At 40.0% G+C, this 11,213-nt stretch overlaps 1 protein-coding gene across 3 annotated transcripts in view; it reads left to right on the forward strand.

Annotated features, from left to right (window-relative positions):
- The first annotated feature begins 10 nt into the window (after positions 1–10).
- The window catches only part of STAU2 (staufen double-stranded RNA binding protein 2), a 372,566-nt gene continuing 361,363 nt past the window's right edge, over positions 11–11,213 (forward strand). For 2 of the 3 annotated variants that reach the window (XM_012554441.2, XM_023727736.1), the window contains exon 1: positions 49–90. The gene's annotated coding sequence lies outside the window, so the exon portion shown is untranslated. Of the gene's footprint in view, positions 91–11,213 lie in introns of all 3 variants that reach the window. The other variant, XM_023727735.1, reaches the window with a different exon arrangement.

Below are 11,213 nucleotides of genomic sequence, written 5' to 3' on the forward strand. Positions count from 1 at the left end.
GGGGTGGAAGCCGGCGGCGGCCGAGCGGGGTCAGTTCTCTGTAGTGTTTGCCAATGTTGGAGCCGTCTGCAGAGTGGCCCTGGAAAGAAGGTAAATACCCTCGTTGGAGGCGCCCGGGAGCCCCGGTTTCCGCCCCGTTGGCGGAGGAGGCAGAGGGCGCTGGGGAGCCCTGCAGGTCCGCGGCGCGCGGCGAACCCCGAAACGAGCAGCCTCTTCGCGGCCTCCCCTCCCCCGCGCCGCCCTCCTTCTCGGGCTCTCTCCTGGCGGGAGGGGAGAGGGGAGGAGGGTGACGGGGGGGTGGGAGCAGGAGGGAGGGATGGGGGCCGCCGGCTGGGAGGCGAATGAATTGTGGGGGGGCACGTGTGGAGGGGGTGGGACGACACAGGTGTGCTGAGGGGAGGAGCCGGGTGGAAGGCTAGGAGGCAGGCCAAGTAGGGCTCTCGGGGAAGGCTGGAACCAGGCGGGGGGCGCAGGGAGGTGGGGGTCGTGGGGGCCTGTGGGAGCGGCCGGAAAAGGGGACAGAGAGCGCTGCGGCGGGGTGGGAGAGAGGGAACGGGGAGGGTCCCTGCGGAGGGGAGAGGTGGAGCGAGGCCCTGGGAGGGTCTGCAGGGAATGGGCCTAGGGCGCTGGACGAGGACCGGCGGGGCAGGGGCGCGCCGGGGGGTGGGGCGGCTGTTCCTGTAGAATGGGCTAGTGGGGAAGACGTAACTGGCCGAAATGGGGAAGGTAGGTGGGGCCGTGGGGACAAAATATATCCTATGACAGGCAAGTTTGCTGTGGCTGTTACGAACTATTACCGTGATGGCTCGGTTTAAAGGGGTAGTTGGCTGTTAGTGACCTTGCCGGGGCGAAGGGAGTTGGGCGAAGAGACAAAGATCAGTTACGGAATCCACTCTGTGAAGGGAGGGACTCTTGTCTCTCCAGGGGACAGCCGGGGATTGTGATGAGGGGGGTTGTTGAGGAGATGCAAAGCTGAATTCGGAGGGGGGCGGGGATAATGGCCTTGGGGTTCTGGAAGTTCCTGGAAATACGTGTAGAATTTTGCATTTGTGAAAATTTTGTTTGGAAAGGGATTATGTTTGTTGTAATCTACTCTCCCCCCCCCCAAAAAAAAAAAAAAAAAGGTTAAGAACTACTTGAGTAGAGGACCATCCAATTAGGGTAGACCTGGGAATTTACTGAAGAGTTTTGAAGGTGGATCCGGCAGAAGGGGTAGAGATGAGCCTTTAAAGTTATTTCATTGTTAACTGAAAAGCTTTATTATTTAATGTTTGATTTCACAATTTTGGTGAACTTATGCCAGCATTACTTCTCTGCTGATACATCCTTATGTTTTAGGAAAGCGTGGTGAACGCTTGAAACCAAAAGTGTGATGGGCAGGCAGGATGATAGTAACCTTGTAGAAGAAAAGATTGCAACATTTCTCCAGGAGGATAGATCTTCTCCATCCTTGTTTTCTTTGATGATTCAAGTATACTGTTACGAATTGAGGTGCAGCGGAAAAATCTTACAAATTGTTCAAGTTTTTCGTTGTTGCATTTGTCTGTATTTTAACTGCAAACCAGAGATATCACATATCACTTGAATTGTAGATTTGCTGCATTTTGCAGCAGGCCTGTATGAAATCTGTGAAGCAGTTATGCCAAACTCTGGATTTTTGTGCTATTTTTTCTCTTCCTTTTCTAGTATGGTTTCACCACTGCCACATTTCATTAGGTTGCAGTGTAATACGAAATTTACTTCTAAGTGATCATTAGTTGGGAGGACATGGTGCATATTTCCTCACAAATCATTGAGTTTTTCCTTAAAAACCAGTTTTTGTATTTGTAAGAATGTTTCTGTTTAATCCGAGTATGTGTTGTTAACTTCAGATAGAATGCCATACAGTTTAAGTTGTAATTTATTATTTGGAAATAATTTCAAACTTACAAAAAAGTTGCAAGGATAAGAGTAAGTAATACAGTGAACATCCATATCACCTTTACTCAGATTCACCTGTTACCCTTTAACTCATGTGCTTCATCATTTGCTCACACTGTGTCACACACACTCTCTCTCTCTATATATATATGTTTTTTTCTGGACCATTTTAGAGCAAGTTACATACATCATGGCCCTTCCAAATACTTCAGTGTGGAAAATCAGATAAATTTTACATCTTAAAAATGCTTGCTTGACTTACCTGGAATGAAATTCTATGATAGAGTCACTTGATGTGCTTTTCAACAAAGAATAAGAGTATCCAAAAAATCAAAGATGGTCATCTAACTTTTTAATATACATAAACAATACCCAAAATGAATTTCCTTTGTGCGATCAGGTTCTGGACTATATAGTTGGCTAAGATGTTGGTCCTCCCCTCCCTCCCTTATTTTCTCTTTACTCATGTTACTCTATCTCCTTTGTACACTTTACTGGGTATCTGGTCATTTATGTGTATAGATCATAATAAAGAGGAAAAAATCTAGATATTGCAAAGTTACATTCTGTGTTCATATGAGACTGTAGTTTGAGGCATGGGCAGTGTGATCATATCATATGTAGATACGTTCGTACCTCTCCTTTTCTAGGTACTCAGGAAAATATTAGACGAGTGTCTGGAATTCATAATTATTATATTTTATATTTATGTGTTTATCATTGTTTGATTTTGAGTAAATCCCCAATGTTCTTGACCTAGGAGATCAGGTTCTTGACCTTGTTACAGGAAAAATTTTCAGAAGTCATGTCTTTATAATTTAGTATATAGTCAAGAGAGGAGGACTTTGAACCAGACATAAATGGATTTGAATCCTAGCTGCGTGAGTATGGGCAAGTAATCCAACCTCTAGAAAAATGGGGATAACACATACATCCCAAGGTGGTGGTGAAGATTAAATGAGTTAACATAAAATGGCAAAATATGGCACCTGGCTTTTAAAATTGGTGTTTAAAAAATTTTTTTTCTTGACTGGTCATGTATGGAATTTTTCACTGGAATAGTGCATGGAGTGAGACTTCTGTATACTCAATCTTTTATAGGCTATTAGGAGACATTCAGATTTGTACTAAATAGTTTTGTTTTCCTTGCATAAAAGCAATTTTTTGGTACCTACTTTTTTTTTTTTTTTGCTTTTATTTATTTATTTTTTTGGTGTACTTTAGGTGAAGGTTTACAGAACAAATAGTTTCTCATTAAACAGTCAGTACACATATTGTTTTATGACATTGGTTAACAACCCCACGACTTGTCAGCCCTCTCCCTTCTCGAGCTTTTTTTTTGGTGAAAATATACATAGCCAAAGGTACACCATTTCAAAAATTTCTACATGCACAGTTCAGTGACATTGATTACGTTCTTCCAGGTACCTGCTTTTAAAGAGAAAATGAAAAGCTTTTTTTAAAAGCTTTTTTAAGGACCCCCTGAATTTTTTATCACAAGAAGCTCTGAATTGATACTGAGTTTTGTAGAAGTTTGTAGTCTAAGAATGAGGATAGCAAATGTTTTTGCATATTGTCAAACAAGACATTAAGTGAGAATTGCTTATCAGTTGTGGGATGGGTGCTGATATAAAAAATCATAGATATTAATAATTTTTTAAGGCACTATTATTTCGGATTATATAGATTTAATTAGGTGCAGTAATCAATTTATCAGGTGAATATAATAAAGTTCACAATAAAAACATTTGGTTATATCAGCAGTACATTTCAGATACAGGCTGGACCTTAGCTTCTTCATGAACAGCAAAGAGAGTGCCCTGTCTCCATAAAGTACCCCACTGGTTTTCATTTGGTAGCTTTTTAGAATCTACAACTGCGTGTCCTAATGTACCTGACAGAATATCACTGTAGGGCGTTTTTGGGACATGTGAATAGGTTTCTCTAAAAGTACTTAGCTGTAATTGGAATGAACTGTACCTGGAAACTTTGAACGGTAGAGAAGAGGTGGATTTTATAAAGTCATAGGTTGTATGATACTGCTCTGCATTTTATTTATATGCATTGATATTTTATCAAATTGATTAAAATATAGGACAGTAGGTTGGGTATGCATTTAAAGATGAAATTAAGTCTCTTTTTTAAAAAAATAGTTTATTGTTGTTGTTGAAATATGCAGAACATACACCAGTTCAGCAATTTCTTCCTGTGCAACTGAATGCCATCAATTAGATTCTTTGACTTGTACAACCATTTTCACCCTCCTTTTCTGCATTGTTCCTCTCCCATTAACATAAACTCACTGGCCCCTAAGTTTCCTATCTGATCTTTCGAGTTGCTGTTGTCAGTTTGACCCCATGTAGAAAGTTTTTAAAATAGCACAATGCTCAAGGCAGGCAGTTAAGCTAAACTATTGTTAGGTTTTAAGAAGACTTCAGGGTGTATTTTTGGTTTAAGGTTTAAAGATTATCTCAGGGCAATAGTTTTAGGGTTTTATCCAGCCTGCATGGCTCCAGAAAGTCTGGAGTCCATGAGCATTTTAGATTTCTGTTCTGCATTTCCTCCCTTTTGATCAGGATTCTTCTGTAAAATCTTTGATCAAAATGTTCAGTAATGGTAGCTGGGTACATGCAGTTCTTGTGGCCTCATGCCAGAGTAGGCAGTTGTTTGTGGAGGCAATTAAGCACACATTCCATTTTCTCCTCCTATTCCTGACTCTCCTTCCTCCGTTGCTCCAGGTCAGTAGAGACCAGTTGTTGTGCCTTGGATGGCCGCTTGCAAGTGCTTGAGGCACTAAGCTGTGAACTAGGAGGTAGAACAGAAGCACTAAACTTGTTATTAGGCTAATTAGCTGGGATGTCTGATGAAACCACATCCCCAAACGTCCAAACCAAGGAACCAAATCCTGTGAGATGTTTGGCTGTAAATAAGCAGCCTCAGCAGCTACTCTTTTTTTTGTCATTGTTGGATATGTGTCTGTCACACAACTTTTTACAAGTGTACGACTTACTGACAGCAGTTACATTAATCAACTGCGCAACCCTACTCTTAATGCCGTTTTTCCATCATTAGAAACCCAACTCCATTTTCTCCCTCCTGTCTGCCTCCAAACCAAAAACCAAACCTGTTCCCATTGAGTCGGTTCCGGCTCATAGCGACCCTAAAGAACAGAGTAGAACTGCCCCATAGCGTTTGCAAGCAGCACCTGGTGGATTTGAACTGCCAACCTTTTGATTAGCAGCCGTAGCTCTTAACCACTGTGCCACCAAGGTTTCTCCTTCTGCCTCCGGTAACCCTAATAAACTTTGGTCTCTATACACTTGCCTGTTCTTGTCTTTTTATATAAATGAGGTCATACAATGTTTGTCCTTTTGTGATTGACTTATTTGACTTAGCAAAATATCTTCAAGCTCCATCCATATTGTAGCATGTCTCAAGACTTCATGTCTCTTATAGGCTGTGTAATATTCCATTGTATGTGTGTACCACATTTTATTTATCCCTTCATCTGTTGATGGGCATTTAGGTTGTTTCCACTTTTTGGCTATTGTGAATAGTGCTGCAGCGAACATTGGTGTACAGGTATCTGTTTGAGTCTCTGCTTTGAAGTCTTTTGGGTATATACCTAAGAGTGAAATTGCTGGGTCATATGTTCTATTTTTAGTTTTTTGAGGAAGCATCATACTGTTTTCCACAACAGCTGTACCATCTTATATTCCCACTGGCAATGGATAATGGTTCCAATTTCCCTAAATCCTCACCAACATTTGTTATTTTCTTTTTTATGTTAGCCACCCTAAGTGGGAGTAAACTGGTGTCTCATTGTAGTTTTGATTTGTATCTCTCTGGTGGCTAATGACGCTGAACATCTTTCATGTGTTTGGTGGCCATTTGAATGCCCTCTTTGGTGAAATGTCTGTTCGCGGCCTTTGCCCATTTTATGATGGGGTTATTTGTCTTTTTGTTAATTTATTGACTTTTATACATATTTTGGTTATTAGAGTCTTATCGTAATAATATGGTTTCTGAAGATATCCTCCCGTTGGTAGCTTGGCTTTTTACTTTTTTGATAAAGTTTTTTGATGAACAAAAGTTTTTAATTTTTATAAGATCCCAGTTATTTAGTTTGTCTTTTGCTGTTTGTGCTTTTGTTTTTATATCAGGCAATCCTTTATTAAAAGCTAGGCCCAACAGAATTGCATTTTCTTCTAGAATTTTATGGTTTTAGTTTTCACATTTAGGTCTTTAATCCATTTTCAACTTGTTTTTGTGTATGGTGTGAGGCATGGATCCTGTTTCATTTTTCTGCATGTGGAAATCCAATTTTCCCAAAACTATTCATTGAAGAGACTCTTCTTTCTCCATGAGATGGATTTAATGCCTTGTCAAAAATCAGTTGACTATAGATGTGTGGGTTTAATTCTGGACTCTCAATTCTATTCCATTGGTCTGTGTGTCTGTTGTTCTAACAGTAATAGGTGTTTTGATTACTGTAGCTGTATTAAAAAAACAAACAAACAAACCCGTTGCTGTCAAGTTGATTCCGACTCATAGTGACCCTATACAACAGAGTAGAACTACCCCATAGGGTTTCCAAGGAGCGCCTGGTGGATTTGAACTGCCAGCCTTTTGGTTAGCAGCCATAGCTTTTAACCACTACATTACCAGGGTTTCCTCTGTATAGTATGTTTAAAATCAGGAAGTGTGAGTCCTCCTGCTTTGTTCTTCTCTTTCAGCATGCTTTAGCTATTCAGGGCCTCTTGCCATTCCATATAAAATTGAGGATTGGTTTTTCCATTTCTGTAAAGATGGCTATTGAAATTTTGATTGGGATTGCATTGAATCTATAGATTGCTTTGGGTAATATTGACATCTTAGCAATATTAAGCCTTCCAATTCATGAACATGGAACTCTGTTTATTTACGTCTTTTTTAATCTCTTTCAACACCGTTTTATAATTTTCATTTTTTAAGTCTTTCACATCCCTGGTTAGATTTGTTCCTAGGTATTTTTTTGTCTTAGGTACTATTTGTTATGGATTGAATCATGTCCCCTCAAAATATCTGTCAACTTGGCTGGGTCATGATTCCCAGTATTGTATGATTGTGTACCATTTTGTAATCTGATGTGATTTCCTTATGTGTTGTAAACTCTATCACTATGATGTAATACAGTGGATTAGCGGCAGTTATACTGATGAGGTCTACAAGATTAGGTAGTGTCTTAAGCCAGTCTCTTTTGAGATATAAAAGACAAAAGTGAGCAGAGAGACACGGGGACCTCATACCACCAAGAAAGCAGTGCCGGGAGCAGAGCACATCCTTTGGACCTGAGGCTCCCATGTTGAGATGCTCCCAGACCAAGGGAAGACTGATGTCAAGGACCTTCCTCCAGAGCTGACAGAGAGAGAAAGCCTTCCTCTGGAGCTGATGCCTTGAATTTGGACTTGTAGCCTATTAGACTGTGAGAAAATAAATTTCTCTTTGTTAAAAGCCATCCACTTGTGGTATTTCTGTTGTAGCAGCACTAGGTGACTAAGACGCTGTTATAAATGGAATCGTTTCCCTAATTTCCCTCTCAGATTTATCATTACTGGTGTATAGAAACCCAACAGATTTTTGTTTCTTGGCCTCGTACCCTGCAACTTTGCTAAATTCCTCTATTAGCTCTAGAAGTTTTCTTGTGGACTCAGATTTTCTGTATATAGTATCCTATTATCCTTGAATAAAGATAATTTTACTTCTTTTCCAGTCTGGATACCTTTTATTTCTTTTTCTTTTCTCATTGCTCTGGCTAGGACTTCTGATACAGTATTGGCTAAAAGTGGTAAGAGTGGGCATCCTTGTCTTGTGTTTTATTTCAAGGAGAAAGCTCTCAGTCTTTCTCTATTAAGTGTAATGTTGGCTGTTGGCTTTTCCTCTATGTCTTGAATCATATTGAGGAACTTCCCTTCAGTTTCAGTCTTCATGAGGGTTTTCATCAAGAAATGCTTTTTCTGCCTCCGTAAAGATGATCATTTGGGAAATAAAGTCTTAAAGACATACAATTATGGATATTCTGAATTATTCACGGTATAGTGTGAATTATAATTTTTATATTGATGTGAATTTAATATAACTTGTTTGGTGAAAAGGAATAACTTCAGAATGTTATCTGGTTACCTTACAAAGTGCTGTTTTGATTTATTAGCTTATATGTTTTAATTTATATGGATCTTTATTTGTATTTATATAGATATAATTGTGAAGGAGGAGCCCTGGTGGCAGAATGGTTAAGTGCTTCCCTGTGAACTGAAGGGTCAGATGTTCAAACTCACCAGTGGCTCCACGGGAGAAAAGACCTGGTGATTGGCTCCTGTAAAAATGACAGCCTAGGAAACCCTATGGGGCGATTCTACTCTATCATATGGCACACAACATCAACAACAGTTGTGAAGGAAAGGCTTCCAGAATATTTAAAATTGTATTGTCAGTTTTCAGTCATATGTGACTTCATTTTTGTTACATCATAAGACTGTCTTTTGTACATCAGATGTAGAGCTTTAAGAAATGTACTCTTGTGTCTCACTGAGCCTGTTACTTGGAATCAGCTACCAGGGTTACTAAACCCTAATATTGAAGACTCACATACAGGTCTATAGATAAATATTTGTAATGTTCAGAGGCTTATATTAAGTAAAAACAAAACGAGGTTTCTCAAAGTTGGTGAGACCTAAATAATCTTGAGTTCTAGAAAGTAAAAGACAGTAAATCACTGAGATGCTTTTAGTGGTTTGTTCACACTTTAGCTTCCAAATAAATTATTTTCAATTAAAAAAGAGACAATTGGTTGGGTTTGTATTGTTAGTTATACCTAGTATATTTTAACGCCATTTGAATAATGTTACACTTTTTAGTGAATTCGCATTTTGAATTAAAAATGTAGATGTTTAGGTTTCATAATTTAGTGCTTTCAAATTCTAATGTTACTAATTTGCTGCCCTTGAATAGGAAACTTATTTTTTTGGCCTGTTCAAATAAGTTCATTAGTACTGTTGTTGTTGTTGGGAACTATCAAGTCAGTTCCGACTCATAGCAACCCTGCGTACAACAGAACGAAACACTGCCCAGTCCTGCGCCATCGTCACAGTCGTTGCTGTGTTTGAGGCCATTGTTGCAGTTACTGTGTCAGTCCATCTCGTTGAGAGTCTTCCTCTTTTTTGCTGACTTTCTGCTTTACCAAGCATGATGTTCTTGTCCAGGGACTGATCTCTTCTGATAACACATCCTGACTACATGCGACAAAGTCTCACCATCCTTGCCTGTAAGGAGCATGCTGGCTGTACTTCTTCCAGGGCATATTTGTTTGTTCTTCTGGCCGTCCGTGGTATAGTCAGTCATTCTCCACCACCATAATTCATAGGTGTCAATTCTTCAGTCTTCCATATTCCTTATTGTCCAGCTTTCGCATGTATACGAGGTGATTAAAAATACCATGGCTTGGGTCAGGCACTCCTTAGTCCTCAAGGTGACATCTCTGCTTTTTAATACTTTAAAGATGTCTTTTGCAGCAGATTTACCCAATGCAGTGTGTTGTTTGATTCCTTGACTGCTGCTTCCATGGGCTTTGATTGTGGATCCAAGTAAAATGAAATCCTTGACAACTTCAGTCTTTTCTTCATTTAGCATAATGTTGCTTATTGGTCCAATTGTGAGGACTTTTGTTTTCTTTATGTTGAAGTGTAATCCATACTGAAGGCTGTCATCTATGATCATCAGTATTTCAAGTCCTCTTCACTTTCTGCAAGCAAGGTTGTGTTGTTTGCATATTGCAGGTTGTTAATAAGGCTTCCTCCAGTCCTGATGCTGCATTCTTCACGTAGTCCAGCTTCTTGGATTATTTGCTCAGCATACAGATGGAATAAGTATGGTGAAGGATACAACCCTGACGCACACTTTTCCTGACTTTACACCACACAGTATTTTCTTGTTCTGTTCAAACAACTCCCTCTTGGTCTATGTACACGTTCCACATGAGCACAACTAAGTGTTCTGGAATTCCCATTCTTTGCAGTGTTATCCACAATTTGTTACGATCCACACAGTCAAATGCCTTCGCGTAGTCACTAAAGCCCAGATAAACATCATTCTGGTATTCTCTGCTTTTAGCCAAGATCCATCTGACATCAGCAGTGATATCCCTCATTCCATGCCCTCTTCGGAATCTGGCTTGAGTTTTTGGCAGTTCCCTGTCAATGTACTGCTGCAACTTTTTTTGAATTATCTTCAGCATAATTTTACTTGCGTGTGATGTTAATGATATTGTTTGATAATTTCTGTGTTCTGTTGGATCACCTTTTCTTTGGAATGGGCACAAATAAGGAGCTCTTCCCGTCAGTTGGCCAGGTAGCTGTCTTCTAAATTTCTTGGCATAGATGAGCGAGTGCTTCAACATAATGCACTGTAGAATTATATACAGTTATAGAGCTGAACAGCATTGTCTTAGTTATCTGTTGCTGCATGATAAATTATTCCTGACTTTAAGGGCTTAAAAACAACAAACATTTATTATGTGAATTAGAAATCGGAGTGCAGCTTAGCTGGGTGTTTCTGGTTCAAGGTCTTTTATGAGGTTGCAGTCAAGCTGTTTACAGGGCTGCAGTTTCTTCTGAAGCTCTACGGGGAGAAGATCTGCTCTGAAGCTCATTCATGTGGCTTTTGGCAGGATTCCTGCAGTTCCTTGTGGGCTGTTGGACTGAGGGCCTCAGTTTCTTTCTGGCTGCATGCTGGAAGCCTCCCTTCGTTCTTTGCCATGTGGGTTCTCTCCATAGCGCAGCTTACAATATGGCAGCTAGCTTCCCTCAGAGCAAGTGAGTAAAAACAAAAGAGAGGGCGAGTATCCAAGGCAGAAGTTATAGTCTTTTTATAACTTAATCGTGGACGTGGTATCTCATTATTCTGCTGTACTGTATTTGTCAGAGGCTGCCTGCCACAAGGACTTTAGTTTACGTTTTACAGATAAAACAAAACAAAAAACCAAGAAAAAAGATTAAGAACTCAGATACACAAGTTAATTTGACCGAGGCTCAAGATGTACTTGCCTGAAGAGCTAGGACTAAAGCTCATTCGCCGGTACCCGTGCCTTGTGCTGTTTCTATTACAGTGTCCTGTTCTCTTAGGAAATGTGAAAATAATTAGAAGATAGATGAAAATTGATACAGATTCTGAGGACACTTGTCAGAAATACACTAAGAGCCTTCATAGTCATCTTCAGTTGACCCCAATTTGTCATCTGGAAAAAATGGTAGTCAGAT

The sequence above is a fragment of the Trichechus manatus genome, unplaced genomic scaffold, assembly GCF_000243295.1.
Source record: "Trichechus manatus latirostris isolate Lorelei unplaced genomic scaffold, TriManLat1.0 scaffold00018, whole genome shotgun sequence".
NCBI lineage: Eukaryota > Metazoa > Chordata > Mammalia > Sirenia > Trichechidae > Trichechus > Trichechus manatus.